The sequence below is a fragment of the Filicampus tigris genome, chromosome 5, assembly GCF_054856515.1.
Source record: "Filicampus tigris isolate MCC_2025a chromosome 5, RoL_Ftig_1.0, whole genome shotgun sequence".
NCBI lineage: Eukaryota > Metazoa > Chordata > Actinopteri > Syngnathiformes > Syngnathidae > Filicampus > Filicampus tigris.
The window spans coordinates 3041885-3056451 of record NC_141221.1 but is presented as its reverse complement, the minus strand read 5'-3'; the positions used below and the strand labels follow the sequence as shown (position 1 = coordinate 3056451).

The window sequence follows — 14567 nt, the reverse complement described above, 5'->3', positions numbered from 1 at the left end:
GGTCGTCCGCCCCCCCCTCCAGTCTGTCTGTTAACATACAGCCATTTCTGTTACACAAGTCACCTTGGTTAATAGTTATCACTGTACAGTGTCCTTTTTTCCACGCTTCATAATCTTAATGTCTAACTGTTCAGAGGGGGCCACTGATTTCCGAGCTCAGCCTGTCCGTATGGAGTGTCCCAGAACTTCCGGGTATTTCAGTGTCATTCTGGCCAGAGCCGATACAAGTTTGAGCCAAGAGTTGACCGCCAGTGCCGACAGGGATGAGTGAGCATTGTGAAAATGATGAGGCTGAAAAGGCTGTGAAGTCCAGGTGGGGAGGTTGCAAACAATATTCCAGTGAAGGGGGTTGCCTGAATTTTATTCTTGAAGTCTCTATGGCCTAATCTTGTATAGTTGTTAAAGGTTCCACGTGGACAGTTTGACTCACCTGATTGTTTCTATTTCTACCATTTCTCATGGAGAAAAATAATTGCATGACAAATTGTGCTAAACCACTGTTACAGTCAGCTTTCACGCACATTTGACTGTTTTTATTTCCATTACAGACTCACTGTATAGTTATTTTTTTTAAAACATTACACAATGAATTTCATAGATATTCAAAATATTCAGTGTAAAATTCTCAAAGTAAATTTTACACTGAATTATTCTCAAATTTTGCTCTGTTTACTGGGACCAAATAGTCATTTTAGAGTCAAATGTACTCTACGAAATTGACTATATATGTGCACACCAGGGATGTGCAACTGGAGGTTGGCAAAACCACACTTGTGAGTGGCCGCTCTTTTTTTTTTTTTTTTTTCCAGACATGTCTTGGTTGCGCTTACATGAGTCTTATATTGCCCTACACTACAATGGGAGTGGGCCCAATATTTTTTGGGCAAACACAGTACCTCAATAATGTTACAATTTTAAGTGAGGCGATTTTTGTGAGGGAAAAAAAATGTACAAAATGAGTTCCTGCACTTAATATTGGTTTCTTGTTCAGCCATTTTGGCCATTTTGTGCTGTCCTTGAATTTGTTTTTTTTTTTTTTTTTTGCCAGAGCCTTTCTGTTGGTTAAGGTTAGTGGATCTTTTATACGTGCTTTGAAACATGCGTAATCAAAAAAGAAATACATTAAGAGTACATACTTGGCGCGTAGTTTAGAATATACATTTGTTTTGTTCATATTTAAAATAGCATTTTTGTCATCCATCGGGTTAGGAAGTGCGTGGTCCTATGTGAACCCCCCCCCCCCCCTTTCCTGCTTTGTAAAGGGAAATATTATGCTTCTCATAGTGAGGCAACACTTCGGTTATCAACCATGGTTTCTTGCCAGAGAAAGGGCTAAAATCTGTGAAGACACCTATAATCTTATTTTGTAGTTTGAGGGTAGTGGGGGCAGGGGGGGGCGGTGTACAGATACACATCTTGATTTAGCCAAGTTGTCCATTTCACAGCAACCTGACAAATTTCTCCAGCTAGTGTGACAGCCCAATTAAGGCCCAGAAGACTGAAGGGAGATCTGAAGCTGCAACTGACAGACGCAGAGGTGGGTGGGTAGTGGTGGACTATGGGGTGGGGGTGGGGGGGTGTACTTGGGGTGATTCGCGCCATCTGATTCTTTGTCACACTGGGGCTCCTTCTGCTGTACTGCTGTACTGTTAAGACAGGCCTTGTCAACATGTCCTGCCATCCTCTTTAGAGCAAAAACATGTCTTTTTCCTCGCAGTGCTGTCGAAATGCGGATGGATGTGTTTTCATAGATCAACTGTCGCCGCCCCGAGCAAGTGGTGGTCTCAAAGCTCAGGAAGCACCACTTGGCTCCTCCCTAAGAAGGAGGCTCTCATATCCACACTAATTGCCTGACAGACAACTAAAAATAGTTTTCTATATCCACTACATAGAGTGTTAAATAGGTTAATATTTAGCGCTCCCTTGAGAAGCATTCTAAAATTCGGTGGAAATTGGTTTTGATTTCATCTTTTCGGGCTGTCGTCTGGTTCAATGAACTCTCCGAGATCAGCATTTACATCCAAACATTTTTTCCCCTCTTTAATTCATCCGCTCCTTTTCACAGGAGCGCCATTTCTCACTGGATTCGAATGTAATCAAAGAACGAAATGTGCGCCTCGTTGCGAACAATGAAGTGGCCGTCGGTGTTACTTTTGGAAACCCAAATACTTTGGCTCCGTTTCAAAACATTTGACTTTTGGTCTTCCCTGCGACAACATAAGTTTGGGAAATCGATGAGGGCGACGACTCGATGTCGCCGTGTCACCTCGTGAGGAGTGAGCAATAAGCGCTATTGTTAGCCACGTGCCGCTCGCAGCCCACGGGGTCATGTTTACATGACATCTAGGGACCGCTACGAAACGTGACGCAATCACACATGCATCTCAATCCGCTTCCCCCCGCGTTCTCTTCTTCCGAAATTGCGCTCGGCAGCAGCGGGAAACTTGTCATTTCGAGTGTTACAATATTTGGCCAACATTTTAATTAAAGGAAGCCTCTTAGCCAAAGACAAATGAGTCTTGAACTAAGTGGCAGCATTTTGGTGCCCCTCGATTCTGACAAGGGAGTCGCTTAACCAAATCTTCATTAAAGGAATTTGCTGTTGCCAGGATGGAGCGGCAGGTACACAAAACAGAGCCCAGCTGTTTCACACCAACAAGGGACTTTGTGTGAAGCAGGGATCCCATTGAAGAAAGGACAGGGGGGGGGGGGGGGCTCTGCTTCTTGAGGTGAGCAATTACAGTGTGAAGAGCTAATCTGAGCAACTGGCATCGTCTCAAGGTCATCCGCTCAACACAGCGTCTGTGTCACTTTACATGCGCCGGTCGCCCACTTTTATTTGCCGCCTTTCTCCACTTGCTCCAATTGCTATCACACCTCCTCCTGTCACCTTGCTCTCACGCAAATCGACACATTTAGCTCCGCTGCAACGCAGCCTACGTGAGTGAGAATGAAAATACGCGAAGGTTGATGACACATCTGAGACTTTATCGACCTTTGGCCGAACTCAGTCGAGCTCTCTGAGCGTTTTTCCGTTGAATATTTTCGATATATTTTATAGACACAGTTGACACACGCGCCTGTAAAAGCTAAATCGATCCAGTACACGAGCTCTTGAAACATTTTCCCTTTGCAAAGGTGACAGCGGCGTTGTTATTGATGCACAACAACGCCCGAATTGAACCCGCTGCCGGGTTTTTAATTCGTTTATTTAGTTTAGCCGGTCGGATATCATGTCGCAGTAGCTACTGATATCGCTCGTTTGCCCATTTGTTAATGCTTCATATGGCGGTTGTTCGTCCGCAGTATTGGTCAACAGTTCCAGATGTTATGAATTGAACAATGTGCTTATTATTGTGCTTGCAGATTGCAATAGTGTATAGCCACACCCTGACAAAACTTAAAGTGGGGACCAAAGTATTTTGCTTCTCTCATGTAACTAAAAAAGAAAATGAGATGAACATCTTTCAGTATGATCCAGTGTGCACCTCCACAATAAGTAACATTGTTAAAATTTCCAAGAAAGCAATAAAACGCACAACACAAAGTCAATGAATTTCACTTTTTGGCAACTGACATTAAAAAAAAAAAAAAAAAAAAAGGCTATTATGTTCCACTTTGGTTGCAATATTTGTTTCCCTGCGTGGCTTGACAAGGCCGTGGACCAGCAGATGAACAGGATGTTGCTTCAGTCCTACACACACACACACACACGCGCGCGCATTATCCACTCTTCATATCAGACCTGACAGAATAAGACAACATCTGTGCCCCCAGCAGGATGCAATTCTACGCCTGAAAGCTTCACCTGCAGTAAAGCCATTTAGACATTCAGTCATTATTGGTGATTAAATGTGAGCCCTACATGAGGATCCAGAATAAAACAGACAGTTGCACGAAATTTATTCTCTTCACACTGTTCCTGCGGCATTCAAAATATTGAAAATGACTTTGTTAGATTCTTTTTAACACCAACTAATTTTACGTTAGTCGTCTAGTAAACAAATAGAGGATTAAAGAGTAATGATTTAAAGTAAATTGTACGTCATGCTTCAGGCTGGGTGAGCTTGAGGCAAAATCCATAAATAAATTAAAAAAAGACCACTGGAAATTGGGGTGGGCATCTGACTAAGGATAGACTTCTCTATGTCCTGCGATTAACTGGCCGGGGTGTACCCTCAGGGTTATTATCTCGCCACAAAACACTTGGTATTTCCTATTGAGGGCCGCGATTATCTAGAGGTGTTTTCTGTTTTAAAAAAAAAAAAAAAAGACGACAAAGAAGAAGAAAGGTCTAGTGCTGTGAATAATCCTTCCATAAGCTGAAAATCTGTCTGAGATGTGCATGCGGCAAGGTTGACCCTCACCTTGGATCTGTGCAGAGATAACTGTGTTTGAAAGATGATCCTCTTTCCAGAAAGCGCCACGATATTTATGAGGAAAAGCAAGTTACAGTGCGATGCTTTAATTCAGCCGACTAATGTGTCATTCTGCTTTTTTGCACGTCTGACATTATCACAAGTCGGAGAGGTTCCACGCGTCGCCGGCTGTTAAAGCAAGAGCATTTAATGCCAGGCTATTTCTGTACTGGCTCTAATGAGGATCTTGACATCCTTTTTTTCTTGATGCTGATCTACCGGATCGGGGGTGAGCGAGTGTGTCCGGCAGGACGCACAACTCAAGCGACACCTTTGTCTTGTCACTGTAACGGCAAGCGCGAGAAAGCAAAGTCTTAATTCCTGTCAGCTCCTTGCGGCCGCCTTCGAAGCCCGCGGCCATTGGATATGATCCACGGCACGTCCCCGAGAGGTCGCCGAGAGGATGAAAAGATAAGCTCTGGAGGAATTCAAAGCCTTCGCACTCTGCTGCCGGCCACCCCGTCACTACACGAGACTTCAGGTCTGTGAGGAGTGTGTCTCGGCTTCTTCTCTGCGGCAGAAGCCGGGCTCGGAACTCCCCTGGAATTCAACGCCAAATGCGCCGTATAATTGCGGAGGCCGGAGCTCTTTTTTTTTTTTTTGCTGCGGTAGCGAAGAGGGGGGAGCTCCTGGTGGCGGGAAAAGCTGCGACTTTGGCCATGATTATTCACAGCGGCGGCGGGGACGGCACGCTCTCATTCTTCGGCGCACAAATGTGAACTTCTTTCAGTTGGCATATTTCTCTGACGCGTGTTCACCTCCGCCTCGGGGAGGACAGCGCCAGCAGGGTCACGCGGACTGCGGCTGCTCGATTATGGAAAAAATATTCGTCGCCCTTATTCGGGTCATAATTGAAGTCATGGTTATTCAAAACTCTTTTGGAATCAAACAAGAAAATATTCAAACCTAAAAAATAACAGCATAACTAAAAAAAATTTTTGAAACACTAAGTTTCTTTTGGAACAAACAAAATTTATAAAAATTTGTTACTTTGAAATTAAAAAAAAAAAAAAATTCAAGTACGATTTCCTTGTGTAAACAAATATAAGGCGTTGCATATACATTTATATTAACAATCTTTTTTTTTTACAACTTTGCAATCGCGGGGTGTAATATTCGTAATTGCAATTGAATTTCGATGAATTGCACAGCCCTAACGCAGACCCTGCCAGCAGTGCAAGTCATGTGATTGTATTATTTTCTTTCTAATAGGTGTCCACACATTTGTGCACCGTGATAATGCTATAATGGGATTCAAAGTTACATTAGCGGGGCGTTACAGCGCTGAGCGACAGGGAGTCGAGCTATAATTCCTGTGAAACAGTGACACTCCTGCTATTGATCAATTCGGCTCGGCCTGGACGTTGGAGTGATGAACTGAGCGCCGCGTCGCCGCCGGTATAACTGGGCCTCTGTCGCGCTCTATGCTTCTTATTTACTGGCATCCCCGATGCTGAAAAGAGCAGCAGCATGACCAATTAGTTGCCATTCATCCGCCGATTTCACGACAGTACTGCAATCTTTCTTATGGTCAGCGTAAAGCTCATTTCTCGCGTTTCGCACAAAGCGCTGAGTGCGTGGTTCGATATGGTGATCTACAGTATACGGGGGCCATTTGAAACAATGAACGGGAGGGTGGGTGCCTAATGCTGAGTGTGCAGACATTCGCTCGTTAAAGTCATGAACATGATTATGCGTGGTGTTGCCATATGCCAAGATGAGTTTGAAGTCATGTCGATTTCAACGTTTGGAAGACCGCAAATATTCCGATGACGGACATAGTGCAGTATAGGGTGAATAAAGGAGCAAGTCTACATTTCAGAAAAGGTGGCGTCGGGTTAGGTGAAAATAAAATGAATGGAACATCCGCTCCATGCGCGTGTCATGTGACACAACTCCACACCTTTAAGATGCCATCCAAGAGGTGTATCCTGTGGTATTTATTTTAGTTTTTATTGACAAATCCCAATTCCAGCAAAGTTGACAGGTTGTGTAAAATTCAACCTTTTGCTCGATTGAATACAACGTACTCAAAATCTAGTGTATTGAATACACTACAAAGACAAGATTTTGAATTTGATGTCTGCAGTATGTTCCAAAAATGCTGCGACAGTGTCAACAAAACGCCGGGAAAGTTGGGCACTATGAAGTGTGCTCCAAAATCACCTGTTTGGAACATTCCACGGGTGTACAGGTTAACTGGAAACCGGTGAGTGTCATGATTACGAATATTAGGAGCATCCCCAAAAGGCTCAGCGTCCGTAAGCAAGCAAGCAAGCGAGGTTCACTACTTTTTGACCAACTGCGTGAGCAAATAGTTCAAACGTTAAAGAATGTTTCCAAATATACAGTCGCAAGGAACTTTGGGATTTCATCATCTACAGTCCATATATCATGAAAAGATTCAGAGAATCAGGAGAAATCTCTGCACGTTAAGTGGCAAGGCCGGAAACCTTCGATCCCTAAAAGCCAGCATATTTGTGTAAAGGATATTGCCCAATGTGCTCAGAAACACCTCAGAAATCCATTGTCACTTAGAGTGGAAGTCAACCCAAACATATTTTTTTCAAGAATATGTTCCCAGCAGGCCCACTAGATGAAACAGGGCATTCTGATAAATATTGCAATAATAAGTGTTAATCCACTCGTTTTTAGCCATCTCTGGGGGCGGCCATTTTGTCTAGGAAGAGGAGGTCAACGCAAACATTTTTTTTTGTCAACAATATGTTCTATGCAAGCCCACTAGTTGAAACTGCATTCCACAAGTTGAAAGAGGGCAGTCCGATAAATATTGCGTTTGTGGAATAAGTGTTAATCCACTCTTTTTTAGCCATCTCTGGGGGCGGCCATTTTGACTTCTGTCGCCTGAAAATGACATCACAATTTCTCAGGCAACGACCAATCACGGCTGACCCGTTTGCTGAATCTGAGCTGCGATTGGTCGTTGTGAGCATTCGTGATGTCATTTTCAGTCGACAGAAGTCAAAATGGCCGCCCCCGGAGATGGTTTGAAAAAAAAAAAAATGTTTGCGTTGACTTCCTTTTCAACACAATAAGAAGCTGCTACATGTACAAATACAAGTTTGAACTCTTCCATGCAAAGCATAATCCATATATCAACAACACTCAGAAACAAAGCTTGAGATGGACTGATGCAAAGTGGAAACCTGTGGTCTGATCAGTCCAACGGGTCCATCGTTCAAATTGGGGTTCACAGCATACTTAATGTGATCTCTGGAGGGGAAATCCAACTCACACACTCTGCTGTAGATTTTGTGTTGCACACAACATGGCGAACCAGATCACAGAAATGCAGGCATGCAAGCAGAGTCTCAGTGAGGAAGGAGCGCAAACAGTGCTGCTACACTTCAACTGTGAGGGGGCGGGGATGGTGTCTTGCTCAAGGGCACCTCAACAGTAGCCAGCTAAACAGACTAATCCCTCCAACAACTAGTTGCTTTTTTTTTTTCTTCTTTTTTTTCGGACAAATGAGCTATACTGCCGCACAATTTCGACTGATATTAGCAGAGTTGTATTTATTTAACGATTTAATTACCCGGAATGATTTCCATCCCCGTGGTTGTAGTGTGCAGTGGTTGAGAATTGCAACACATCCTACTCCAAAGAATTTGATTGACTATCAGAGCATAAGGAATACCTTTCAATGTGATAGAGTCATTAGAAATGTATAGAAACAATTAAAATAATACATACATTATTGAATCAGTATCTTACCGAAGGTGTCAATCACAATCTTTGGAACGGCTCTCGCATTGAGTCTCAGTCTTGTGGGTTTAGTCTAGGGATGTGTTCTGCATCATAATTGCCACTAGTTAAAAATTAGCACGGAGGCTGGAATGGAATTCCGGCTACTTCACACCCGGGAGTAAATGATTACTGTCCACGGTCCTGTGTGCATCTTAACCCAGTGTTTCCTCAACCTTTATTGAGGCAAGGCACCCGTTTTGCTTGAGAAAAATCTCACCTCCAAACAGGTACTTTCACAAATGCTTATGAATACTGAAAGAATGATGATCTTGTCTCAACTTACTCACACGTTTTCATACTCATTGTCAAATCTGGGCCAGTTTACTTGAAAACAAAGCTGATATATTTGCGAGGCGCCATAACGTATTCTGTTGTATGAATGACAACAGGTGGATGCACAGGTTTATTGCACTTTCCGACATCTAATGGAAGAGCATTTAATTGTGCTGCCTTTCACTATGCGTCCATGGATAGATCGATGACAAAAAATATGTGTGCAATTGATAAAATAATGATTTTAGGGCAAATGAAGTGTCACCGGACAATTTTCCCGTGTGGTCACCGAATTAAGCCACTGGTGGCATATGCGTGGCTGCTTAGCAATGAGGGTCACCTAAACATCTGTCATAGAGTTATGTCAGTGGGTAAATACAACAAATAAAACGGTCAATTAAATCAAATGTGCCCGTGTAAGAAACAACAAGACCACAAGTTCACCAGAGCTATTTTCATATAGGAGTCGAGGTAAAAGAGACAAATCAGATGCATGGTCATGCTTAACAAGTTGCAGCACATAAAAAAAATAAAAATAAATAAATAAAAGAGTAAAATATGCCCTTGCTGTCTGATTTATTATTTGTCTGCTCACCAGCGGTGATCTGAAGGATTTGCATACTTCCCTAACGTCACTTAAAGTGCGCACGAAACTCTTTGACACTAAGATTTAGATGAGAAATATATTTTCAAAGATCTTACCTGAGTCGGGAAAAGGCTGCAGAAGACGAGTTTGTTGTGGCAAGATGTTATATCCCCACGTCAACTCGGGGCTACTCAACATGTTCTTGTCGGAGAACGGGCAGCTCGCAATGTCTGTAGTTTCTCCGTTCAATCCCGTCAGCTCGCGCGGCGTCTGAGAGCTCTTGAATAATCTACAGCACCGCAGATGTGCCGCGACACGCTGCTTTCAGCGGCCCGAGAGGGAGACACGAACTAATGTGGCCCCCGCAGGCTCAGCCGTCCGCTCCAGGCAGACCAGCCACCCTCGGCTTGCCCGACCCCTGGCATCTGCTCCGGCCGCGGCTTGCTTGCGACGCGCGCGGGCTGTGGGGGATGAGCTTTCGGAGCTTTCGGAGCTTTCGGAGCTTTCGGAGCTTTCGGAGCTTTCGGAGCTTTCGGAGCTTTGGAGCTTTGGAGCTGGAGGACGGCGCTCGAACGCTGCGGAGAGGCACAGAGCGCTCCAAACGCGGACCAACAGCACTGCCTGGTGCACTTAAAGAGACACAACATAACGCTCCGAGTCCGAATCTTTTGAGACTGTCTTTCGGGGACACGTTTGGCGACGAAGCATATTTATTTGGTGGGGATCATCCGCGTGCAAATGGTATCATTAAGGACGGGGGTAAAGTGTGCTTGGGAGTGTTGCTCTGTGAGCTCATTTCCATCTGAAGTCTCTCTCACACACACACACACACGCGCGTGCGCGCCGACGCACACACACGAAATGACAAGAAATCAGACAATTAACTGTATTACATAAGTGGTTCGAAAACGTTTTACACCAAGTAGCACCTCAAAAAGTACTTGGCTTCAGGGGCGTTACCAGGGGGGGGGGGCAGTGCCCACCCACGGACACGCTCAGCCCACCCAAAGAAAACTGGATGTAGTTCTGATGGCAGAACCCAAAACAAACATTGTTACCTGCATGTCCATACTGTTCAATTATGGTTGTGTTCTGAGTGTCCAATTGTAACATCCTCTTTCACCTTAAAAGCAAAACAAAAACAAAAACATGTATTTGTTTAGCCCAAATCACAACAACAGTTATCTCAATCGAGGAGAAAACAAAACACGTTTTAAGGTGCAGAAGCCCTACGCTTGATTTCGTCCTACCTGAGCATTGTAGCACTTTTTTGCCCCCCCCCCCAGGTAAGACTAATGCCCACCCACATTGACAGGCTGCCCACCCAGTGAGATTCATGAAAAAATATATATACTTTAGAATTTTTTGTAAATTATTATACAATTATTTTTGAATTTGTGTTTCGTTGTGTTTTTTATTCAGGAGGATTTGTGCAAAGTGAAGGAAATATTCAGACCCACCCTGATTTTTCCAGGCCCACCCATTAGCAACGTTCTGGCTCCGCCCCTGCCTGCAGCATGGTATTAATTCTTCATTTTACATTTTTAAAGTTACATGTATTGTATAGCAAGTATTTAGAAGTGTGGGAACCATGTCGGGGGTTCGCAACGGCGTAACTGAGGCGTAAATCCCCCTAATATAAAATTTTAAAATGAATATAATATAAAATAATAATAATAATAATAAGTCAGACGCTAGTTGGTGGTTTTTCACTTATCGCGCCGGGTTCTGGTCCACATTAACAGCAATAAATGAGGGATCACTGTATAGCGTTAAACTAGCTAATCAGGTGGCCAGTCAGCTAATTTATGCTCATTTGTTTGTGCTGCACTTCACAATATAATAATTACAGGTCGGGCAAACAATACAATTTCACTACAAATTTCACTGGATTCATGCGTTATTCGTTTTTCTTCAGAGTGGCCGTCAGATCCCTGGTTTGTAATCATTTTCGGAAGTCTGAAGAAACCTTTTCTGCACTTTATATGCACTATATAATCGACTTTCGGGGAGTCAGTGCCTCACCGGTCATGCAAACTGAACCCGCACTTGGAAAAAACACACACACACACATATTTGCTACATCCAGTTGAGGATATTGTGTTTATTCTGAAAGAAAAGTTCAAGTCTATTAAGTGTAGATGTGCGTTCTTTTTCTTTTCAGCACACGTTGCATTTGAGGTGCCGCACCGGGTTACCTTTGACAAGATGTGCTGTACACTTTCATGTTCAAGGTTATAGAGCAGCTTAGCATTGGATAAAATATCCCAAATAAAATACAAAGATCGGTCCGGAATGACTGAGCTTGGCCAGCAAAGGTATCATAGGTTCAAGACCAACAAATGAACTGGTTTACTGGAGGAATCTGTTTTTTTTTTTTCTGAACAGTGCCACTGAGCAAGGCAACAACTGCACCTTTGTGGCATAATTCTTAAAATGTATAGCAAGTGCTTTACACTTTGTGCATATAAAAAGGAGTTCTTTAAGCATTTTTTTTTTTTTATTGGTCCAAGTATTCTTTTTTTTTTTGCTAAGGTTTCAAGATTGATAACACGGCGAGAAGTGAGCTGAAGTGACTTTTGCGCACGTGAGCTTGAGAAAAATCAGTTGCCGTTTATAGACCGTTTTCATGCACAACTCACCCAAAAGAGTTCACCTATTTGAAAAGGAAATTACAGAGCGATAAGAAATAGCTCTCCTGCCAGCGCAGTTAATGTGAATGTCTGGTGGGAGCTGCTGACTGCCGTACTGTAAAAATGGAACATGGCAATAGAAGAGATAACATCAGACCCAATGACATTGAGCAGCAGAGTTTTTGTTTGGACTGTTGAAATGGGCGAAAGAAAGAAAAAGCGGCGGGCCTCTTTGTCTTTAAGCACTTTCCAGCCACCAAGGCAATAAGTCTGCCAAGTTGATAAAACAATTAGGGCGTGATTGACTAAAGCTTTGCGCATGCAAAACTGGATTGCTCCGGCAAACCGATCTAGCTCAGGATTGCAACGTGCAAAATTACTGCATAGCTCCTTTTGGGCATTTTGGGAGGAGTATATGCAAAAGTATTAAAATAGCAAGTGTATCGCGATATAGTAAATCTGCGATGCATTGCAGATCCATATTTTTTCCACTTGTTTAAACATTTTTTAAAGCAACACGACCCCTGAGGGGAAAAGCCGAACGGATAACGATAACAACAACTCTGTCATGTCAGTTTTTGTCGATTGTGGCGGCGCCATGTGGACAAAAGCGGTAGTGTTTTGACGAAGGTCAACCACATTTCGCATGCGCGCCAACGCGTAGTGTCGTGAAATCCTGAGCTCTCGCTGGCCTGAAAGTTGGACAGAATTGCATTTCTGTTTACCGTGGCTGTGTGACAGATGAATAGCGATGAGGTAATGAATCGAATTTTGTTCAAACAATACTTTTGGTTTTTTTTGTTTGTTTTGGGGATTCTGCCATGACAATAGCGTGTAGACGTTCGAGTTCCTTACAGCGAAAGGAGGAAGTGAGTATGCCGTAAAGCAATTTAGGACATTTGTATTTTTTTTTTGTGTGTGCCAGGGTTGCTTCCGTCCTCTTCAATGTTGCTTAGTGCGAATAAAATCGATACAGACCCCCCCCCCCAGGGCATCACAAAAGTCCCATTCAACTACTTGCAAGTCAATGTTTCATCAAAAGAGTTGTGAAAAAAATCGATTAAGGTTGAATTCCTGCCCGGTGCTGCTTTAAATGCCCAAAACGAAAATTATCATTTGGTCTATTCAACAATGCAATTTTGGAGCTTCTGAAAGATATAAGGGCTAACTTGAAGCCAGTCACAAGAAGGAGTCATGCCATTTCAATGCACCTGGGTAGGGCTGGACAATTCAGAGCACACCTTTTATTTCCGGTGCATTTCATTTACACACTGTAATTACATTTTATAACACTTCCTCTGATATATTTGCACAATCTAAAGAGATCCACTACAACAGTTTCAAATTCTCTCCCTTGAATATAATCCTGCTCCATTTTGTTTTGTTTTTTTATGTTAGCTATGGTGCTCTACTGTATTGCGCTGCAACGGGGAGGGTGTCTAATGTTTCGACCTTCTCATGAAATTATGTTAGCCCTAATTTGGAAACTTGTCACAGTAAGTTGCAGCGCAATGATTATGACACAGTGCAATTGTACATCACTTCAGTCGGAAAAGAATTTCTGTACACTACTTGTGAGGTTAGTGAGTAGGGGGGAAAAAAAAAAAAAAAAAGGGATGTTGGTATCTGTTTGCTAATCATAACCAATTGCATCACATTGTGCGGATTCATCTGCTTCCTGAGGTCATATAACAAGCTCATGTTATATTTTGGAACGTGTGCATGCATGTGTATTTTTGTGCACGCGTGTGAATTGGGGTTAGCTACAGTTTAGAGGAAGGGACAAACAAGCGTGTGTGTGTTGGTGAGGCCAGATGGCGGTCAACTTGTAACAGCTGGTGACGTTTAACCTTTTTGTTTTTCTTTTCACTTCAAAAAAAACAACAACAAAAACCAACCATCAAACCATCTTGTTTGGAAAGAAAACATTCGAAGCAAATTGAAACATTTTTTTTTTCTGCAAATAATTAGATTACGGACAGCTTTTATTTGCGCCTGCTGCGAATTTCGATTTTAATCCCGACATCTGCGTCCGCTTCACCTCACTCAAAGCCACTTGCAGATGTTCCGCTGCTGCGCGCAGGATTTTTGGAGCGGGCTTGGGCCGATCATCCGTTCTGTCGGCGCGCAAATCTCCTTGTGTGTCTCTCTTCAATCAAGGCGCATCACTCCCGTCCCTGACAAGTCCCTGCAATTAAATCAACGTCTCGGAGCCACCGTGCTGGGCAGATCTTTTAAAGAGCGTTTACACGCAGGGACAATTCGCATGCAAGCAGCCGCTCACCCGCGACCAAGATATGCATGCGAGGGATAGTCAAGAGGACACAAGCATGCTCGTCGATCAATTTAACGCAAAAGAAGAGTTAATGAAAAAAAAAAAAAAATGTCGCCCTACCCGTGAGGTTAGCGGATGTCACATGGATCATCGGCGGATTGAGTAGGCTATTAAATGTTGGCTTGTCCTTAAGGGATCTCGTGCTGACACAACAGAGATGACTGCGCATATTCCAGCGGCATTAATTCATGGTTTGGTTGTTGTCTGCGCTGTCGCCCGTAGTGCTGTCACCTACAATTACTCTTCTCGGCATGGTGACTCAGAGATGGTCTCCAACTTTAGAGAGGCACTTTAAAAATCGCCAGTGCGCGAGTGGCGATATTACTCACGCTGAATAAAGCAGACAGGGCGGGACCGCCGCCAAACAACAGCGTCCTAAAATGTATATGTTTATGGGGGGAGGGGGGGTGGGGGGGGGGGGGGGGGGGGGGGCTAAAGGATTTGTTGGTTTATTTGCATGGACAGCGCGTCGAAAGGCCCTCGCGTCCGTGCGTTTGCAAATAAACGCAAAGCGTCCTCGGTGTTTTTTTCCGGGGCCCGCTCTGAGACAAACG

The 14567-nt window shown here is 43.6% G+C and overlaps 2 protein-coding genes across 2 annotated transcripts in view; one reads left to right on the top strand and one right to left on the bottom strand.

Annotated features, from left to right (window-relative positions):
• wscd2 (WSC domain sialate O sulfotransferase 2) overlaps positions 1-9818 on the bottom strand; it is a 52934-nt gene extending 43116 nt beyond the window's left edge. Inside the window, exon 1 of the mRNA XM_086030879.1 lies at positions 9162-9818. The gene's annotated coding sequence lies outside the window, so the exon portion shown is untranslated. The remainder of the gene's footprint in view (positions 1-9161) is intronic.
• cmklr1 (chemokine-like receptor 1) overlaps positions 1-14567 on the top strand; it is a 92288-nt gene that overhangs the window by 61356 nt on the left and 16365 nt on the right. The window lies entirely within an intron of this gene.